We start from the raw sequence: 22,950 nt of genomic DNA, 5'->3' as shown, positions 1-22,950 counted from the left end.
ATCGTTTTAAACTAAGAATGCTAATGCAGTCCCCTGTGTCCTCAGTCCTTTCAAGAAGTCTTGCAACTTCTGTGCTTGAAAAGACTAATCTTTAAAGACGAAAAGAGAAAGGTTTGCCTCTATCAATATAGCACTGAAAATTCAATTTAAAATTTGTCAGGGTTGTAGCAGTTGATTTGCTCTTTAACAAATGTGACAGGAACAGACATATTGCACAGTTTGAAACCAATGACTAATATGAAATTTTGGTATGCAAGGTGTCACTTCACTGTAGCAGAAATATTTGAGGTTGAACCTACCTTAAATACACTAATAAAAACCACAGTAGTTTACTCAAAGACGTTTGTTTCCCACAACTGATCCATAAGTAGCTCTGCTTTGTTTCTCCAGATAAAAAAGACTGAAAAATAAAATAAAAAACAAATGAAAAAATAAGATTAAATGACCTATTTTAAAAGAAGAATTTAGGTTGTGAAATTACAAGATGATTTTTTTCTTGTGCTTCATAAACTGGTTCTAAGGGAAATTCCAAGAAAGTGACTTTAAATTCTGTGAGCAAAAGAAGCATTGGTACAGGAAGTGTCTAGTTTTCCAAGGTGACTATTTACCAGCTTGTTTTTATAGGTTTTGAAAGGTCTGTTTAAAACATTAATTTTGGTATTTAAAACTTATACATACCCATCATTCAGATAGAATATAGTCAAACGTTTCAACACTAAAAGATTAGCTTTATTAGCTTCAAAGCAATACAATTTTAAAATATATACCAAAAGGTTATCAATTTTTATCTTGGGGTGTAGGATAGAGTGAAATTATTGTGATTTCTGTTTCCTTTGTGGCTTTACGTATTGTCCACATTTCTACATTGAGCATGTATTTCTCTCATAATCAGAAAAAAATAAGAATGGTTTTTGAAATAAGCTTATTCATATTGTATTCTGGGGGTGTAAAGCAGTACCATCATTCTTTCTGAGAAAACCAAAATGTCCTCTCAGAAGGAAAAAATAAGGTTTCTATAAAAATTATAAAACCAGACCCTGGCTGACACCCTGTTGAAAGAATTTTGAGTGACTTTTATGATTCAAAACATTAATTCAGCATATTTCAATTTTATCTGCTCTGGGTGGCGCATTACTTTCCTCTCATTGACTTCCAGAGTGTTCTGTGTGTGGACCAACTATCCAGGGAATGGAATTAAACCTGGCCCATCAGTACTCAGCATCGTGTCATGGTTCTCTTCATCATTTGCCTAGCATAGAATTCTTTTTGGCCAGGAAAGCACTTGTTTATTAAATTTCCCATAAGAAGTTCCTGGGTTTAAATTAAGGAGGACCTCATTTCAAGAAAAAGCACACAGGGGATTTCATAACACAAAGCAACACAAAGCATTTGAGAAAACAGTCAGAAAGGTTTTATCCATCCATTTACTTCTCTCATTCAGAGTAATGTTATTTGACCAACTTGGGACATGAGCAAGCCTTTTCTTTGTTGTTGTTTTTTTAAGGTTCTTTTCAAATGGGTATCCATTAAAAATCATTCTATATGTTTGTAATGTGATTACAAACCCAACTTTTCCACTACCTTGAAGACTTTCCTCTTTATTCCTCTTAACATTCGCTCTGCTGGTTTAGATAACAATATAAAACCTGACATAAATGTCATATATTGATGAATGAAAGTTAAATTATTCTGATTTTCATAGTTTTCCTCCAGCTCCATAAGGAACTATTATCAGGGAATCAACGTGCGCTTTTTCTCTAAATATATGATTCAATATTTTACCCTCTAACATATATTGTATTATCAGTAGGACACTAGACTAGACATGAAAATCTGATTTTGCCAGTGGATATTAATTTAGTAACAAAGCAAAAGTAAAATACGTATTTTCCCATGTGGTTCTTTATTAGACAACAGCTACTGAGCTTTACCTGACAATGTGTTTTAAGAATAAATCACTTCCATTTTATTTTTGTTCTGTACATTGACATCAACCTCCATCTAAACAGCAAGTGTGAGATGGTATCAGTTAAGAAAGTATTAGCAGCCTGGAACGTCTTTCATTATGTGAAAATGTCAAGCTCATCTCACTTCACTAGATTTCTATTCATGGATATTGTTATCTGGATGTAAATATCTGTATGCAAATAAATGAGGAAAATATAAGAAATATACATCCACTGTGGTACCATTTTCTTATGAAAGTGTTCATAAGATTTAAGAAGACAGCATTCCTAGAAATCATTCCTTTGCCTTAGTTGGAGTGCTCAAGGTTCTGATGTTTTTGTTTTCTTAATTCATAGCATCACTGGTTTTAGAAACAATTTCCTAGTCACTAGGAGAAGAGGGGCCAAAAGACCTAACCAAGCCACTTGCTAGGAGCCTTGTGCTTCTCTGGGTGAGATACACTCACACTGACAGCAGAACCACCTTGTGGTCAGTCTATGAGAAGGGCCCTGTCTTGTCCTCCAGGCCAACCCAGAAACAGAAAATGCCCCAGTTGGCCCTGAAGAGGTTAGCCAGTTACTAAGTTCAGACCCATCTGTTTGAGAAAGGATTCGCAGAAAGCATGTTAACATTCTAGGGGTTTGTAACCTACCTTCCACACCCTCAATCTACCTCTCTGCTTTACAGGAAGTCCTGGCCTTGGAGTTATAGGGACCCTGTCAAGCAGACGATGTTACACATGGGCACACTAGAGCCAACTGAACAGCAAGGCATCAGGCAATAGGAAACTGCTGCAGTTTCACAACATACATTAAAAACTGTATTTTTTGCTGGAGTGTGGAGAAAAGGGAACCCTCCTACGCTGTTGGTGGGAAGGTAAATTGGTGCAGCCACTATGGGAAACAGTATGGAGGTTCCTCAAAAAACTAAAAATAGAGTTGCCATGTGATCCAGCAATCCCACTCCTGGGCATATACCCAGACAAAAGTATAATTTGAAAAGATACATGCACCCCTATGTTCATAGCAGCATCATTTACAATAACCAAGACATGGAAACAACCTAAATGTCCATCGACAGATGAATGAATAAAGAAGATGTGGTATATACATAAAATGGAATATTACTCAGCCATAAAAAAGAATAAAACAATGTCATTTGCAGCAACATGGATGGACTCAGAGATTATCATACTAAGCAAAGTTAAGTCAGAAGGAGAAAGACAAATACCATATGATATCACTTATATGTGGAATCTAAAATATGACACAAATGAACCTATTTATGAAACAGAAACAGACTCACAGACATAGAGAACAGGCTTGTGGTTGCCAAGGGGGAGTAGGAGTGGGAGAGGAAAGGATTGGGAGTTTGAGATTAGCAGATGGAAACTAGTATATATAGGATAGATAAACAACAAGGTCCTACTGTATAGCACAGGGAACTATGTTCATTATGCTGTGATAAACTGTAATGGAAAAGAATATGAAAAAGAATGTATATATATGTATAGCTGAGTCATTTTGCTGTACAGCAGATATTAACACAACATTGTAAATCAACTATACTTCAAAAAATAAAGTTTTTTAAAAACTATATTTTTATGTTCTCTCTTCTCTGGCTCTTTATCAAGGGATCCAAAATATTGCTCTCTTTCTGTTCATATATTTTAAAAGTAGTTTATCATTATTATAGTACTACTTTGTAGGTATAACAAAAAGGAAGAAATGTACATGGATTCATATCTCTTAGTTCTTCAAATAAGAAGACTTTTTTTAAAAAAAGGAAAGAAAATTTCCAAAAGCATTTTTAGTTCTTGAAGAAATTTATAACAGAATGAGTGGTACAATAATCACTTAATTGAGAACATCTACAATGTTAAGAATTTGCTTTTATTTTCTGTGGATAAGAAGATCTGTTATGTTATGAAACTGCTTCCAAAAGATATTCATTAATTATGAAATTGCTTTCCAAAAGAGACTGGATTTATACAGATTTACTCTGCAATTTAGGGGTTATCTCTACTTCACATATTCTTATGAAAATTGTTTGATAATGTTTTTTGTTTTGTTTTGTTTTACTGAATATGCAGTCAAAACCTCTCTATTCTGTCCCACCAAAAACTACTTTTAATTTCAGCTAATGAGGATGCTGTACCAATTATTTACAACAGCTTCTTACTTGCTATTAACTAAACCTTGATTCTTTTCTGGTTCGCATTTTAATGTTATTTTCAGTACATTACAATTTCAGAAAATTAATGTGGACAATAAAGTTATAAAAGCAACCAGCTTTCCTTTCTCCTGGACACATTTGTAATTGGTTTGGCCCAGGCCACAATTATTCTATAACAAAAATGCATCAAATGCCTACAATGTGTCAAGCACTATGCTAGGTCCTGAGGAACTAATGGTATGACTAAGAAGAATATTATCTCTAGTCTACCTGTGCTCTACCAAAAATAACTGCTATTCAACCAATAAGAACCAAAAATAATGAGTTCTATGAAGAAATGCATAATACTATGGTATCCCATGAGGGAGAATTAATATCAACTGGGGTTTTAGAAAAGGTTCTCTGGAGAAAATTATATTAAACTGAGACCAAATGGCAGTTGTCTTCCAATATTTATTTTCTCCTTATTCCATGTAATAGAACTTTACCTGGATACATAGAGACTCAGAATGAAGACTCCTTGCTTTCTTCACAGCTAAATGAAGTAAAATGACTAATTTCTGGCAAATGAAATATGAATAGAACAATGTATTGGGGTTTGTACCCTTAGAGGGAAAGTACATGACCTCATTTTTAATCACTTTCTGCTCGGGGAATATGATCATGATGATCAGACATCTTGGAGAATGTGAGTGAAACAAACTATGGGGATAGGAGAGTAAGAGGAAAAGACTATGGGCCTCTGATGATATTCACAGCATAGCAGCCATACCAACTTAGAAATAAAATTCAATTCTGTTTAAATTACTGTTACTTTTGTTCTCTGTGACATACAGTTGGACATATATCTTAATACTTTCTTGAAAAAAGAGGCTAAGTAATCCAGAGGTAGAAGAGGAGGGCAGCCTTCTAGACAAGTGGATGATTGTGCACAACCCATTCAAGGAACTGAAATTGCTCAATATGACTGGTACAGAAAGAGGAAGGGGTGGACTTGTCAAGATGAAGCTGCAGAGGTGCTACAGTAGATTGTTGTAAGAATGACCCTCAGTTTGTTTGTGCCTCTGGGTACTCTCAGCCTGACCGTGTGATTTGCTTTGGACAATTGAACAGTCTCAAATTGGACACTGTTAGCAAAGCCCTGCAAAGTGCCTATGTGCTGGGTTTTGCTCTCATGTTGCTCTTTTGAACCCTGAGACCACCACTTGGGCCAAGCCTGGGCTAGCCTACTGGAGGATGAGGCCACGTGGAGCAGATATGTGCTGTCCCAGCTGAGCCCCCTGAGACCAACAAGCCTGCAATGATTGGACATACAAGTGAAGCTGTCCCAGAATAACTAGCCCCAGCAAAGCTGCCAGATGACCTCAGCAATCTTTCAGAACAGCCCATTTGAGAAATGCCTAGTAGACCGACAGAATTATAAGTAAATAAATGATTGTTGTAAGCAGCTACATTTTGAGATAACTTGTTACACAGCAAAAGCTAACTGATAAAAGTAGACAGCACAGATTACATGGGATTTTATGGTTATTATTCATTCATCCAATATTTATTGAGCACTATGTACCAGGCAGTGTGCTAAGTAGGCACTGGAGATGCAGCTGTGGACAAGACATAAGGTCTCTGCCCTCATGGAGCTTACCTTCTTATTGGCCATACTAAGAAATTTGATTCATCATACGGACAATTTAAAAAACTATTAAAAGTCTTTAAAGCAAGGGATCAATTTATGCTATTTGCATTTTTAAAAGATTGTTCTAGTTACAATGTGGAGGGTGGGTTGGAAGGGGTAGGTATGAAGACTGAAAGATAAGATAGGAGGTTGATGCAACAGTCCAGGTGAGGAATAATTGTGACATAGACTAAGGTCGTATTGGTGGACATAGAATAGAGATTAGTTAATTAAGATTTAGAAAGCACACAGTTTGGTAACTGATTAAAACTATGGAGTGAGGAAAAAGGAGGATCAAGGATAACTCATTTTCTAACTTGAGCAAGTCATCAATAAATAAAAGTGCCATTTATTGAGGTACAGAACATGGAAAGCAGAGAAGGTTTATAGAATAAAGATTGTGACATAAGATTTAAAGAAGTAGAATTTTAAATGCTCATGAAATATTAAAGTAGAAACATCAAAAAGGTAGATATATGATTCTGGAGCTCCATGAGATTCTGGTTTGCATATATAAATTTGGAATTATTTTAATTTCTGTTAAAGCCACATAGAAGTAGAGGACATTGCCTAGAGAAGGGACAGTGTAAATGAAGAGAAAGGAGGACCTTGGACAGAATTTGGAGGAATGATAACACTTAATGGTTTATTAGAGAAGGAGAATCTAGCTAAAAAGATTAAGAAGAAACAGCAAGAAACTTTTATATATAGAATGGATAAATAACCTGGTTCTACTCTATAGCACAGGGAACTAGATTCAATATCATTTGACAAACCATAATGGAAAAGAATATAAAAAAGAATGTACATATATATGTGTGTAACAGAATCACTTTGCTGTAAAGCAGTAACTAACACAACATTGTAAATCAACTATACTTCAATTTAAAAGAAGAAGAAGAAACACCAAGGAAAATGGGAACCTGGGATGTGTCTTCACATGAAAAAAGGGGAAAAAGAATTTTTTATTGAAGTATAGTTGATTTACAATATTGTGTTAGTTTCAGGTATACAGCAAAGATTATGTTATGCATATATAAATATATTTTTTGTATTCTTTTCCATTATAGTTATTACAAGATATTGAATATAGTTCCCTGTGCTATACAGTAGAACCTTGTTGTTTACCTATTTTATAAATAGTAGTTTGTATCTGCTAATCCCAAATTCCTAATTTATCCCTCCCCCACATGCTTTCCCATTCAGTAACCATAAGTCTGTTCTCTATGTCTGTGAGTCTGTTTCTATCTTGTAAATAAGTTCATTTATATCATGTTTTAGATTCCACATATAAGTGATATCATATGATATTTGTCTTTCTCTGTCAGACTTACTTCACTTAGTATGATAATCTCTAGGTCCATCCATGTTGCTGCAAATGGCATTATTTTCTTCTTTTTATGGCTGAGTGATATTCCATATATATTGTGTATATATACCACATCTTCTTTATCCATTCATCTGTTGATGAACATTTAGGTTGCTTCCATGTCTTGGCTGTTGTAAAAGGAATGCTGCTATGAACATTGGGGTGCATGTATCTTTTTGAATTAGAGTTTTCTCCAGATATATGCCCAGGAGTGGGATTGCTGGATTATATAGTAATTCTATTTTTAGTTTTTTAATGAGCCTCCATACTGTTTTCCAGAGTGGCTTCACCAATTTACATTCCCACCAGTAGTGTAGGAGGGGAAAAGAATATTTTAAGAAAAGAATGGTCAACTCTATTGAATGTTGCTGAAGATGGAAAAGCATTATTCAGATAGAGTAACTGGGAGACCACTGGTGAGATGAGCAGAACCCCTGAGGAGAACTGGAGTTGGAAGCCAGAATGGAACGGGTTGAGAAGCCAGTGGAAAGTAAGGTCAAAGTGACAGCTAGTGTGCACAACTCTGTCAAGAAGTCAGGCGGTAAAGATGAGAAAAATAAGCACATGACTACATAGGGGAACATGGGACTAAGGAATAGCTTAAACATTTGCATACTTGAATATTAATAAGAAGGAGCTGGTAAAGATGAAGACGTTGAAACTACAGGTTAAATAAAAGAGGGATGAAATTCAGGCGGAGGATATGACATTTTATAGGAGTCAGATGTTTTGTCTGGTGACAGTGGGGGAGAAAGGAAAGGATGGATGCAGATGCAGGAAGATTTGTAAATTTGGTGGAGGTTGAGGGAAATCCCACATGATGGTTTCTCTTTTCATGTGTATAACACAGGGGGTAAGTTCATATGCTGATAATAAAGAGGTAGAGGAGGAGGGCCTTGAAGATTTAAGGAGAGTGAAGAAAGTTTAGAACAGCTTTTGTGGTAAGTAGGAAAGCAAGCTGAGTTGAAAAACATGGTAAGATTGCTGAGCACTGTGGAGAGCCAAGTGACATGTGTGAGCATGAATTTACAGTAGTGCCATTTGAGTTTAGACTCGGTGGGAAGAATCACTGGGTTTATCTGGAGTTGGAGGCTTTCCAGGTAAATGCAGCCAACAGGCGAAGGATCAAGGGAGTTAGGATATTAGCAGGACAGTAATTGAAATATGGAAGCAAGGAATCTAATCTAAGGAGGGCAGTGGGAGGCGTGAAAACTAGAAGAGATGCATATCAGGACCAAGAAAAGAGATCAATGGCCTGGAGATCAAATGAGGTAGAAGAACAGTCATGGCCTAGATAGCAAAGCAGGAAGTGTTGATAGGTAGGATGAGGAGACAGACAGACTTTAGGGTGGTCGCCAGGATGCCTACCTCCTGGTGTTCATACCTTCACATGATCCTCTTCCTTGAGTGCAGGCAGGACCTGTGACTTGCTTCTAACCAACAGAATACAGCACAGGTGATGGGATGTACCTGATTACATGTATGTGATTACAGTACACAAGACTGTAATGGCCATCTTGAGAAGGCATTCTCTTTCCCTTGATGGCTCTGAAGAAACAGCTGCCATGTAGTGAGATGACCTATGTCAAGGGTCATGTGATAAGCAACTGAAGAGGACCTCTGGCCAGCAGTCAACAAGAAACGGAGGCTTTCAGTCCAACAAGTTGTAAGAAACTGAAAGCTGCCAGCAACCACTTGAGCTAGAAAGTGGCTCCTTCCTCAGTTTTGCCTTAGTTGAGACTGGAGCCTGGTCAACACCTTCATAGCAGCAATGAGACACCCTGAAGTTGAGCCTGATGTCTTAACTCATAGAAACTGAGATAATAAATGTGTTCTGTTCTAAGCTGCTAAATTTGTGATGATATTATTACAAAGCATAAATAATTAATAGAGAGGAGGTGGTCAAAGAGGAACGTCAGACCAGAGGTGATGACAAGCACAGGAAGTTATCTCAGGAGGAAGTGAAAGGGGTGGCATGAAGGAAGGGGTTAGTGGAAATGAGAACGATTTACAGAAACAAGTTGTGTTGTCTGTTCCACAAGGACCAAAAAGTTACATATGCGCTGAACTTCAGATTTTAAAGAAATACGATAACAGCAGATGCTGAGAACTCATAGCAGTGCATATACAGAAAAACACAGTCTCAGACTGTTCACGCGAGGATGAGCACAGTACTGAGACATCTGTGTTTAAGATAAGACAACCATCACAGCCCAGTTCTTTTGGAAGCACCACAGTGAACTGATAGAGCATGGTCTTTGGACGCATCTGGGTTTGGGCTACAGCTCTGTGATTGACTAGCTATGTAGCCATGGGAAATTTCTTCACCTCTCTGAGTTTCTGTTTCTTATATATAAAATGTATTTATTTCATTGTAGGGTTGCTACAATGATGAAATGAGATTATAGATGCAAAACACTGATTGCTGCACCTGGCATAAAGTAAGGGCTCAAATATAGCTCTTTCTTATGTTTCACAGAAGAAACTTCCTTTTCACAAAAATAATTGATCAAATGGGTTCAAAGACTGGAGGAAAATGTCACATAGGCAATCAAAGAGAGGAAGTACTTAGAAGAAACTATACAAAAAATAAAAATAGACATTCATCTATATGAATAGAAGAGCACAAAAGGAATTGAGAAATCCACTATGTTCCAGCAGAGATGAAGAAAGAGGAAAATCCTAGTTTTAAAAGAAATGAGATAAGGCTGAATTACAAACTTATAGGATGTAACACTGAATTTCAGAAATATTATCTCATTCTCCCGCTAGGAGATAATAAACCAATATCCATACCTCACAAGATCAATACATTTTTTTTACATTTTTATTGGAGTATAATTGCTTTACAACGGTGTGTTAGTTTCTGCTTTATAACAAAGTGAATCAGATATACATATACATATATCCCCATATCTCTTCCCTCTTGCGTCTCCCTCCCTCCCACCCTCCCTGTCCCACCCTTCTAGCTGGTCACAAAGCACCGAGCTGATCTCCCTGTGCTATGCGACTGCTTCCCACTAGCTATCTATTTTACATTTGGTAGTGTATATAAGACCATATATACACTACCACTCTCTCACTTTGTCCCAGCTACCCTTCCCCCTCCCCGTGTCTTCAAGGCCATTCTCTAGTAGGTCTGCGTCTTTATTCCCATCTTGCCCCTAGTTTCTTCATGACCTTTTTAATTCTTTTTTACATTCCATATATAAGTGTTAGCATACAGTATTTGTTTTTCTCTTCCTGACTTACTTCATATTGTATGACAGACTCCAGGTCCATCCATCTCACTACAAATAACTCAATTTCGTTTCTTTTTATGGCTGAGTAATATTCCATCATATGTATGTGCCACATCTTCTTTATCCATTCATCTGTCAATGGACACTTAGGTTGCTTCCATATCCTGGCTATTGTAAATGGAACTGCAATGAACATTGTGGTACATGACTCTTTTTGAATTATGGTTTTCTCAGGGTATATGCCCAGTAGTGGGACTGCTGGGTTATATGGTAGTTCTATTTTTAGTTTTTTAAGGAACCTTCATACTGTTCTCCATAGTGGCTGTAACAATTTACATTCTCACAAACAGTGTATTAGGGTTCCATTTTCTCCACACCCTCTCCAGCTTATTGTTTGTAAATTTTTTGATGATGGCCATTCTGACCGGTGTGAGATGATATCAGATTGTAGGATTGAATTGCATTTCTCTAATGATTAATCATGTTGAGCATTCTTTCATGTGTTTGTTGTCAATCTGTATATCTTCTTTGGAGAAATGTCTATGTAGGTCTTCTGCCCATTTTTGGATTGGGTTGTTTGTTTTTTTGATATTGAGCTGCATGAGCTGCTTGTAAATTTTGTACATAAATCCTCTGTCAGTTGCATTATTTGCAAATATTTTCTCCCATTCTGAGGGTTGTCTTTTCGTCTTGTTTATGGTTTCCTTTGCTGTGCAAAAGCTTTTAAGTTTCATTAGGTCTCATTTGTTTATTTTTGTTTTTATTTCCATTTCTGTAGGAGGTGGGTCAAAAGTATCTTGCTGTGATTTATGTCATAGATTCTTCTGCCTATGTTTTCCTCTAAGAGTTTGATAATGTCTGGCCTTACATTTAGGTCTTTAATCCATTTTGAGTTTATTTTTGTGTATGGTGTTAGGGAATGTTCTAATTTCATTCTTTTACATGTAGCACTCCAGTTTTCCCAGCACCACTTATTGAAGAGCTGTCTTTTCTCCATTGTATAGTCTTGCCTCCTTTATCAAAGATAAGGTGACTATATGTGCATGGGTTTATCTCTGGGCTTTCTATCCTGTTCCATTGATCTATATTTCTGTTTTTGCACCAGTACCATACTGTCTTGATTACTGTAGCTTTGTAGTATAGTCTGAAGTCAGGGAGCCTGATTCCTCCAGCTCCATTTTTCTTTCTCAAGATTGCTTTGGCTATTCGGAATCTTTTGTTTTTCCATAAAAATTGTGAAAGTTTTTGTTCTAATTCTGTAAATAATGCCACTGGTAGTTTGATAGGGATTACATTGAATCTGTAGACTGCTTCGGGTAGTATACTCATTTTCACAATGTTGATTCTTCCAATCCAAGAACATAGTATATCTCTCCATCTATTTGTATCATCTTTAATTTCTTTCATCAGTGTCATATAATTTTCTGCATACAGGTCCTTTCTCTCCTTGGGTAGGTTTTTTCCTAGGTATATTATTCTTTCTGTTGCAATGGTAAATGGGAGTGTTTTCTTAATTTAATTTTCAGATTTTTCATCATTAGTGTATAGGAATGCAAGAGATTTCTGTGCATTAATTTTGTATCCTGAAACTTTACCAAATTCATTGATTAGCTCTAGTATTTCTCTGGTAGCATCTTTAGGATTCTCTATCTATAGTATCATGTCATTTGCAAACACTGACAGCTTTATTTCTTCTTTTCCCATTTGGATTCCTTTTATTTCTTTTTCTTCTCTGAATGCTATGGCTAAAACTTCCAAAATTATGTTGAATAATAGTGGTGAGAGTAGGCAACCTTGTCTTGTTCCTGATCTTAGTGGAAATGCTTTCAGTTTTTCACCATCGACAATGATGTTGCCTGTGGGTTTGTCATATATGGCCTTTATTATGCTGAGGTAAGTTTCCTCTATACCTACTTTCTAGAGGATTTTACCATAAATGGTTGTTGAATTTTGTCAAAAGATTTCTCTGCATCTATTGAGATGATCATATGGTTTTTATCTTTCAATTTGTTATTATGGTGTATCACATTGATTGATTTGCATATATTGAAGAATCCCTGCATTCCTGAGATAAAACCCACTTGATCATGGTGTATGATCCTTTTAATATGGTGTTGGATTCTCTTTGCTAGTATTTTGAGGATTTTTGCATCTATGTTCATCAGTGATATTGGTCTGTAGTTTTCATTCTTTGTGACATCTTTGTCTGATTTTGGTATCAGGGTGATGGTGGCCTCATAAAATGAGATTGGGAGTGTTCCTCCCTCTGTATATTTTGGAAGAGTTTGAGAAGGATATGTTTCAGCTCTTCTCTAAATGTTTCATAGAATTTGCCTGTGAAGCAATCTGGTCCTGGGCTTTTGTTTCTTGGAAGATTTTTAATCACAGTTTCAATTTCAGTGCTTGTGACTGGTCTGTTCATATTTTCTATTTCTTCCTGGTTCAGTTTCAGAAGGTTGTGCATTTCTAAGAATTTGTCCATTTCTTCCAGGTTGTCCATTTTATTGGCATAGAGTTGCTTGTAGTAATCTCTCATGATCCTTTGTATTTCTGCAGTGTCAGTTGTTACTTCTCCTTTTTCATTTCTAATTCTATTGATTTGAGCCTTCTCCCTTTTTTCTTGATGAGTCGGCTAATGGTTTATCAATTTTATCTTCTCGAAGAACCAGCTGTTAGTTTTATTGATCTTTGCTATCATTTCCTTCATTTCTTTTTCATTTATTTATGATCTGATCTTTCTGATTTCTTCCCTTCTGCTAACTTTGGGTTTTTTTGTTCTTCTTTCTCTAATTGCTTTAGGTGTAAGGTTAGGTTGTTTATTTGAGATGTTTCTTGCTTCTTAAGGTAGGATTGTATTGCTATAAACTTCCCTCTTAGAACTGCTTTTGCTGCATCCCATAGGTTTTGGGTTGTCGTGTTTTCATTGTCATTTGTTTCTTGATATTTTTTGATTTCCTCTTTGATTTCTCCAGTGATCTCTTGGTTATTAAGTAGTGTATTGTTTAGCCTCCATGTGTTTGTATTTTTTACAGATTTTTTCCTGTAACTGATATCTAGTCTCATAGCGTTGTGGCCTGAAAAGATACTTGATATGATTTCAATTTTCTTAAATTTATCAAGGCTTGATTTGTGACCCAAGATATGCTCTATCCTGGAGAATGTTCCATGAGCACTGAGAATAAAGTGTATTGTGTTGTTTTTGGATGGAATATCCTATAAATTAAGTCCATCCTGTTTAATGTATCATTTAAGGCTTGTGTTTCCTTATTTATTTTCGTTTTGGGTGATCTGTCCATTGATGAAAGTGGGGTGTTAAAGTCCCCTGTTATGATTGTGCTACTGTTGATTTCCCCTTTTACGGCTGTTAGTGTTTGCCTTTCGTAGTGAGGTGCTCCTATGTTGGGTGCATAAATATTTACAATTGTTATATCTTCTTCTTGGATTGATCCCTTGATCATTATGTAGTGTCCTTCTTTGTCTTTTGTAATAGTCTTTGTTTTAAACTCTATTTTGTCTGATATGAGAATTGCTACTGCAGCTTTCTTTTGATTTCCATTTGCATGGAATATCTTTTTCCATCCCCTCACTTTCAGTCTGTATGTGTCCCTAGGTCTGAAGTGGGTCTGTTGTAGACAGCATATATACAGGTCTTCTTTTTGTATCCATTCAGCTAGTCTATGTCTTTTGGTTGGAGCATTTAGTCCTTTTACATTTAAGGTAATTATCGATATGTGTGTTCCTATTACCATTTTCTTAATTGTTTTGGGTTTGCTATTGTAGGTCTTTTCCTTCTCTTGTGTTTCCTGCCTAGGGAAGCTCCTTTAGCATTTGTTGTAAAGCTGGTTTGGTGGTGCTGAATTCTCTTAGCTTTTGCTTGTCTGTAAAGTTTTTAATTTCTCCATCTAATCTGAATGAGATCCGTGCTGGGTCGAGTAATCTTGGTTGTAGGTTTTTCCCTTTCATCACTTTAAATATGTCCTGCCACTCCCTTCTGGCTTACAGAGTTTCTGCTGAAAGATCAGCTTTTAACCTTATGGGGATTGCTTTTTATGTTTTTTGTTGTTTTTCCCTTGCAGCTTTTAATATTTTTTCTTTGTATTTTATTTTTGATAGTTTGATGTGTCTTGGGTGTTTCTCCTTGTATTTACCCTGTATGGGACTCTCTGTGCTTCCTGGACTTGATTAACTATTTCCTTTCCCATATTAGGGAAGTTTTCAACTATAATCTCTTCAAATATTTTCTCAGTCCCTTTCTTTTTCTCTTCTTCTTCTGGGATCCCTATAATTCTAACGTTGGTGCATTTAATATTGTCCCAGAGGTCTCTGAGACTGTCCTCAATCCTTTTCATTCTTTTTCCTTTATTCTGCTGTGCAGTAGTTATTTCCACTATTTTATCTTCCAGGTCACTTATCAGTTCTTCTGCCTCAGTTATTCTGCTATTGATCCCTTCTAGAGGATTTTTAATTTCCTTTATTGTGTTGTTCATCATTGTTTGCTCTTTAGTTCTTCTAGGTCCTTGTTAAATGTTTCTTGTATTTTCTCCAATTCTATATCCAAGATTTTGGATCATCTTCACTATCATTATTCTGAATTACTTTTCAGGTAGACTGCCTATTTCCTCTTCATTTGTTAGGTCTAGTGGGTTTTTACCTTGCTCCTTCATCTGCTGTGTGTTTGTCTGTCTTCTCATTTTGCTTAACTCACTGTGTTTTGGGATCTCCTTTTCACAGGCTGCAGGTTCATAGTTCCCGTTGTTTTTGGTGTCTGCCTCCAGTGGCTAAGGTTGGTTCAGTGGGTTATGTAGGCTTCCTGGTGGAAAGGACTAGTGCCTATTTTCTGGTGGATGAGGCTGGATCTTGTCTTTCTGTTGGGCAGATCCACGTCTGGTGGTGTGTTTTGAGGTGTCTGTGACCTTATTATGATTTTAGGCAGCCTCTCTGCTAATGGGTGGGTTTGTGTTCCTGTCTTGCTAGTTGTTTGGCATAGGGTGTTCTGCTCTGTAGCTTGCTGGTTGTTGAGTGGAGCTGGGTCTTGGCGTTGAGTTTGAGACCTCTGAGAGATTTTCACTGTTTTGTATTCCGTGGAGCTGGGAGGTCTCTTGTGGACCAATGTCCTGAACTTGGCTCTCCCACCTCAGAGGCCCAGCCCTGATGCCTGGCTGGAGTACCAAGATCCTGTCATCCACGCGGCTCAGAATAAAAGGGAGAAAAAAGAAAGAAAGAAAGAAAGAAAAAGATTAAATAAAATAAGATTAAAAGTTATTAAAATAAAAAACAACAAATAATTATTTAAAAAAATTTTTAAGTGATTTAAAAAAAGAAAGAAAGAATGAACAACCAAACCAAAAAACAAATCCACCAATGGACAGAAAGAACCCTAGGACAAATGGTAAAAGCAAAGCTATACAGACAAAATCACACACAGAAGCATTCGCATACACACTCACAAAAAGAGAAAAAGAGAAATATATATATATCGTTGCTCTCAAAGTCCACCTCCTCAATTTGGGATGATTCGTTGTCTATTCATGTATTCCACAGATGCAGGGTACATCAAGTTGTTTGTGGGGATTTAATCCGCTGCTCCTGAGGCTGTATGAAGAAATTTCCCTTTCTCTTCTTTGTTCGCACAGTTCCTGGGATTCAGCTTTGGATTTGGCCCCGCCTCTGCGTGTAGGTCACCCTCTGGCGTCTCTTCTTTGCCCCGACAGGAGGGGGTTAAAGTAGCAGCTGATTAGGGGGCTCTGGCTCACTCAGGCCGGGGTGCGGGAGGGGTACGGATGTGGGGCGAGCCTGCAGCAGCAGAGGCCAGCGTGCCATTGCACCAGCCTGCGGCGCGCCGTGTGTTCTCCCGGGTAAGTTGTCCCTGGATCACAGGACGCTGAAAGTGGCTGGCTGCACAGGCTCCCGGGAGGGGAGGTGTGGGTGGTGACCTGTGCTTGCACACAGGCTTCTTGGTGGCTGCAGCAGCAGCCTTAGCATCTCATGCCCGTCTCTGGTGTCCACGCTGATAGCCGCGGCTCACGTCCATCTCTGGAGCTCCTTTAAGCGGTGCTCTGAATCCCCTCTCCTCACGCACCGGGAAACAAAGAGGCAAGAAAAAGTCTCTTGCCTCTTAGGCAGCTCCAGACTTTTCCTCTCCCTCCCGGCTAGCTGTGGCGCACTAGCCCCTTCAGGCTGTGTTCACGCCGCCAACCCCAGTCCTCTCCCTGCGATCCGACCTCCGAAGCCTGAGCCTCAGCTCCCAGCCCCACCCACCCCGGCGAGTGAGCAGACAAGCCTCTCAGGCTGGTGAGTGCTGGTCCACACCGACCCTCTGTGCGGGAATCTCTCTGCTTTGCCCTCTGCATCCCTGTTGCTGTGCTCTCCTCCACGGCTCTGAAGCTTCCCCCCCTCCACCACCCGCAGTGTCCGCCCGGGAAGGGGCTTGCAGTGTGTGGAAACCTTTCCTCCTTCACAGCTCCCTCCCACTGGTGCAGGTCCTGTCCCTATTCTTTGTCTCTGTTTTTTCTTTTTTCTTTTACCCTACCCAGGTACCTGGGGAGTTTCTTGCCTTTTGGGAGGTCTGAGGTCTTCTGCCAGCGTTCGGTAGGAGTTCTGTAGGAGTTGTTCCACATGTAGATGTATTTCTGATGTATTTGTGGGAAGGAAGGTGATCTCCACGTCTTACTCTTGAAGCTCTACCTCAATACATTTTTGAAGGTTTCTTTCCCTAACTGTGAGTGAAGACTTTATTTTAGGACTATCGTCCAGTGTAGTGCTGGCCTTTGGGGTGGTCTCATACACAGAACCTCTCTTTTCTGGAAGAAAATAAGAGTATTCTTTCTCAGGTGCTTGCTTATTAATCATGTTAAGTCATTCTTTAAAGGCAATAAACAATGCACACGTGGTAATTAGGACAGAATTATTTTTCAAGGGAAAATAAAGTTTGGTTTAATATGTTTTGGATTCATGCTCCCAAGAATAAACCCACAATTTTCCATCCCTTTACCAAAAAGGAAAAAAAAAAATCATCTGTTTTAAAGGAAATGGAATCCTGATATTTGGGTTAATTTACACTCATAACTATTCAGATATATTTCAAGAACTAGTTGATATTTGAGAATATATTTTTCAGATGTTTTAAATAGAAAAATCATATTTTATTTAAGGTAAACAAACCAAAACAGCAAAACATTGACTCTTGTGGAACCTATGGTCTTATGAAATACAAATAAATTTTAAAGTTAAAAATCCTTCTCTTATATCCAACATTTATTCTAAATTTTTACATGTAAAAATATCAGTAATGTCTATAAATGCCCAGGTGTTCACAACTATTAATAAATGAAAATGTTTGCAGAATTTCATGCCCTTGGGCAAGAAATAAAATTTAGATATATTTCTAATAAAGAACCGAAGAATTTCTTTACAAGTAAACCATCCATTTTGAAAATAAAATGATACATGTAGTTCATGGATTTTTGAATAAGGAAGAATTTGTAGTCTCAAACCACACCACACAAATAATTTTTTAACTATATCACATTCTATCAAATCAGATATACTGTTGCCTTAGATGTAATGATTTCTTTGGTCCTAAAATTTAAATGCTAAGGTTTTGTTTTAGTCTGTCAGAACATTCTTTCACAAATATCTGTCCCCTTCCAGACCAAATAACCACAAGACTACTACAAATTCACATTTTAAATTACATGATAAAGGTCTTATAACATAGCACTTTCTCCAGGACAATTATTTATAAGATAAATAAAGTTTTAAATGTTTATTTGAAAATGTTTAAATAATCATATATTTAGGTTTGATCTAACTAGACTAATATTGTACTTGTCGCTCACATTTTCAAAGAAATGTTTGCCAGATTGTCAAATTGCCAAAATTGTGAACAGCTTAGTATTTTGAAGATTAATCCTGCATCTTAATTAAGGTAGCCTGTTTTAAATAAAAAAGTCTTTGTATTTTTACATTACTCTTGAATTAAGCACATTCAGAAATAGAGCATGCTTTTATTCAATCATTAGTAAACATTCATTTGCATATGTTGTTTTGGTGGCTTAGTTGCCAAACATTCCACTAAATGATAAATAGGTACTCACTGAGGAATTAAACTTTCCTACAGGGTGGTCTTGATTTGAGTCAAAGCCAGAAAATTAATGCTTAGTTTCCAAAACACCTAAAGCACACAAAAGTAATTAATTCTATAGCTGTGTGGGCTTTCAATTCTGTGAATTTATAATGTCTTCCATATTTATTAACTGTTTACATAGTTAAGGTATTATACTTTCTCACATCATTTATGTAGGGTTGAGATACAAACGAGTTAATTTACTTGATGTAATCATTAATTACTGAATCATCTCGGTTGTGATCGTTCTGTTTATGAGGTAATTTCATTATGCAGACTGTTTTCCATTATTTTATAATTAGGTACCATTTCTGCACACCCTCTGGCCCCATTAGCTCACCCTTCCAATTCTATTGAAGGAAAATGTATTAGCAAATTACACCACTGCAACTGATTCAGGTATTATAAGAAATTGGCAATTACTAAAGAAAAAAAAAATCTAGCGTGGACTATAAAAATACCAGTTTAAGTCACTACCATTAAATGAGACTATTTTTTCAAAATAAATCTGCATTGACAAGACTCAGTTTCATGAGACACACCTCCCCGCCTTCATGAGAAATCTACAAGAGTGACTCCTACAGCAGGGGCCCAAGGGATCTCCATCCCAGTTCAGCCCCTCTCACTGACACCAACTCCAGTCATTATGCAGATTGCAAATCAGTGTCAGGGATGTTCAATGGTGCATCAGCAGAGTCTTGGAGACTCAAGGACACATGTGAGTTGTGGGGCTGGCCGCATAAAAGAGGCTAGGCGATAGTGGCTGGTCATAGCCCCTGTAACTGTGGCTGGTGCAGGGAACGTTGCAGATAGAATCCGTCTGATTCAGACATGTTTCCATCATTCCATTTATGAGTCAGACATGATTAAGGACCAACTGCAGATATTTAGCAAAGGCCAACTATCTATAAGGAAACTCACGTAAATGCCACCTGCTCATTGATGCTGTTACATTTAGGGAATTTATATCTAGCAATAAAATTTTACTCAGTTGAATTGAATAAGTAAATATAAAGTGTAAAGTATAAGGAATAAGGTATAATTAAGATGTAGTCTTTAAAAGTTGTTTTATAAAGAATTATATTTAGCCAAATATTATAATGAATTATGAATAAATTAAATATAAAAGGAATAGAATTCAAATTAATTATAATCATAAGAGGAACTGAAACCCCAAAGGGTTAAACATTGTGGCCTCTGAAAAGAGGAAATTAGAACAGGAAGTATGGGTGGAAGGGTTTGTGTTCTTATTAGCCTTCCTGTATTGTTTCATTTAAAAAGTCATATGTATATTTTAATTTGTTTTTATAAAAATTAAAATGTTTTATACAAGATGCTAGTAAATTTTTTTTAATGCACCTTGCAAAACATAGGCTGAAAAATCTATATAAGGAGACAGGAACTCGCCATGTTTCAAGTCAGTGATTTAAAGAAAATTTAACATTTAAGTTAAAAGTAAACAAAAGTTGAACCATATCCAGACCACATCTATATTTTACTTGCATAATAGGGTCACTCTATAAGAAATTCAAAAAGACAGACAGTTTTAATGAAATGCATAGTGGCATGTTCGGTTCCAAGAAATCTAAATTTCTCTTTAACTGTCACCTTCAACAGTCCTGTTCAGGAAATCTTTCATTTTATGTCCCTTCCTCATAACTTATTAAACGTATGCTTTGGGGTGATAAGATGCCACGATGCAGAACACAAGTCTTTTCTGTCCACAATTTATTTGAATTCAACCAAAGCTGTTTCAGATCTATTGTTGAAAATAATAGTTCCTGTCAATCTGTGTCACATATAACAACAGCTGAGTTGTCACTGTGTCATCAGAGATTTGAAATAAGACTAAGGGTATGCTGAAACATGAGAAGCCCAACCCAATGAATAAGTGATTTTCTTTGGGAGGCTATGAAAATTCATGCCAAATCCTGACCAAACTTCTTAATGACTTCATGTACAAGGAAAAATAAGTTAACTTTACTAAATTAATGAGTGGCCAGTCATTAGATAAACTCTTCTAGGTTTTCAGTTCATTTTCAAATTGTTCATTTTTAGTATGTACAAATGCAACTGATTTTTGTATTTTGACTTTGCATCCGGTGCCTTGCTAAACTCACATTTTAGTTCTAACACCTTATTGTTGATTCTTTGTAGATTCTTCATAGACAGTAATGTCAACTGTGAATAGATAGAGGTCTATTCCTTTCTCTCCATTCTGTATGGTATTTGTTTATTATTTACTTCCTTCTTCATTTGTCTTACTGCACTAATTAGGACCTCCAGTATGATGTTAAATAAGAGTGATGGTGAGAGTAAGCATACTTTCCTCTTTCCTAACCTTAGATGGAAAGAATTCAGTCTTTCACAATTAAATATTATGTTAGCCCTATTCTCTTGGTTGATTCTCTATTGGGTTGAAAACAATAAATTATTCCTAGTTCATCAGGGGTTTTAACACAAATGGATGTTGAATTTTGTCAAATACCTCTTCTGTATAAATACAATCATATGGATTTTCTTCTTTAGTTTACTGATATATTGATAACACTGATTTTGAATGTTGAACCAGACTTGCATTCCCAGGATAAATCCCACTCAATTTGGTATCATAATATTTTTTTAAGTTGTTGAATTTAATTTGATATGTTGTTGAGGATTTTTGCATCTATGTTCATGAGAAATATCAGCCTATAGTTTTCTTTTCTTGTAATGTTTTTGGTTTTGTTAAAAAAAGGGTAATTCTGACTTCATAAAATGAATCAAGAAGTGTTCATACTCCTATATTCTGGAAGAGTTTGTGTAGAATTATTGTTTCTTCCTTGAATGTTTGATATAGGTTTATTTTTCTGTTGTTGCTTTATATTTACTTGTTTTTAAATTTTTATTGGAATATGGTTGCTTTACAATGCTGTGTTAGTTTCTACTCTACAGCAAACAGAATCAGCTATACATATATATATATACATATCAGAACACACTTTGACACAAATCGCAGCAAGATCTTTTTTGACCCACCTCCTAGAGTAATGACAATAAAAACAAAAATAAACAAATGGGACCTAATGAAACTTAAAAGCTTTTGCACAGCAAAGGAAACCATAAACAAGATGAAAAGACAACCCTCAGAATGGGAGAAAATATTTGCAAATGAAGCAACTGACAAAAGATTAATCTCCAAAATATACAGACTGCTCATGTAGCTCAATATCAAAAAATCAAACAACCCAATCAAGAAATGGGCGGAAGACCTAAATAGACATTTCTCTAAAGAAGACATACGGATGGCCAACAAACACATGAAAAAATGCTCAACATATCTAATTATTAGAGAAATGCATATTAAAACTACAATGAGATATCACCTCACACAGGTCAGAATGGCCACCATCACAAAATCTACAAACAACAAAAGCTGGAGAGGGCATGGAGAAAGGGAACCGTTTGCACTGTTGGTGGGAATGTAAATTGATACAGCCACTATGCAAAACAGTATGGAGGTTCTTTAAAAAACTAAAATAGGGCTTACCTGGTGGCACAGCGGTTGAGAGTCCACCTGCCGATGCAGGGGACACGGGTTCGTGCCCCGGTCCAGGAGGATCCCACATGCTGCGGAGCAGCTGGGCCTGTGAGATATGGCCGCTGAGCCTGCACGTCCGGAGCCTGTGCTCTGCAACGGGAGAGGCCACAGCAGTGAGAGGCCCGCGTACCACAAAAAACAAAACAAAACAAAAAAAACAACTAAAAATAGAACTACCATGTGACTCAGCGATCCCACTACTGGGCATATGCCCAGAGAAAACCATAATTCAAAAAGACACATGCACCCCAGTGTTCATTGCAGCACTACTTACAATATCCAGGACATGGAAACAACCTAAATGCCCCTCAACAGAGGAATGGATAAAGAAGATGTGGTACATATATACAATGGAATATTACTAGCCATAAAAAAAGAATTAACTTGGGTCATTTGTAGAGATGTGGATGGACCTAGAGACTGTCATACAGAGTGAAGTAAGTCAGAAAGAGAAAAATAAGTATCGTATATTAACACATATATGTGGAGTCTGAAAAAATTGGTATAGACGATCTTATTTACAAAGCAGAAATGGAGACACAGATGTAGAGAATAAATGTATGGATGCTAGTAAATTTATCATGATGAGTAAACATTATGATGTTACAATATATATTTCTTGGGAGATTTTTATTAAACATGAACCTAAATAAAACATGTAGATGAGGATAAAAAATTCATTATAAAATTATAATTTGATTTCACGAGTTAATTAATTAAATCATAGTTATTTACATCTACATAATAACTTGAAGAGAAATATCATGGGAAGGAAGCTTGAAATGGTAACACAACCGAGGCAAACAATATAGTTTATAAACAATACATTTTAAAATGTAA

General features: G+C 36.7%; 1 long non-coding RNA gene across 1 annotated transcript; it reads right to left on the bottom strand.

Moving 5' to 3' along the window:
• Positions 1–9,972: 9,972 nt before the first annotated feature.
• On the bottom strand, positions 9,973–22,395 carry LOC149749222 (uncharacterized). The gene is made up of 2 exons (XR_016393395.1): positions 22,060–22,395; positions 9,973–17,205 (listed from the first exon to the last, which is right to left on the bottom strand). It is a non-coding gene; the product is annotated as an uncharacterized LOC149749222 (long non-coding RNA).
• Positions 22,396–22,950: the final 555 nt, after the last annotated feature.

The sequence above is a fragment of the Delphinapterus leucas genome, chromosome 5, assembly GCF_059928025.1.
Source record: "Delphinapterus leucas isolate spDelLeu-1000000601 "Yukka" chromosome 5, BTC_Dleu_Yukka2, whole genome shotgun sequence".
NCBI classification, from domain to species: Eukaryota; Metazoa; Chordata; class Mammalia; order Artiodactyla; family Monodontidae; genus Delphinapterus; species Delphinapterus leucas.
This window is presented reverse-complemented; position numbering and strand designations above follow the sequence as displayed.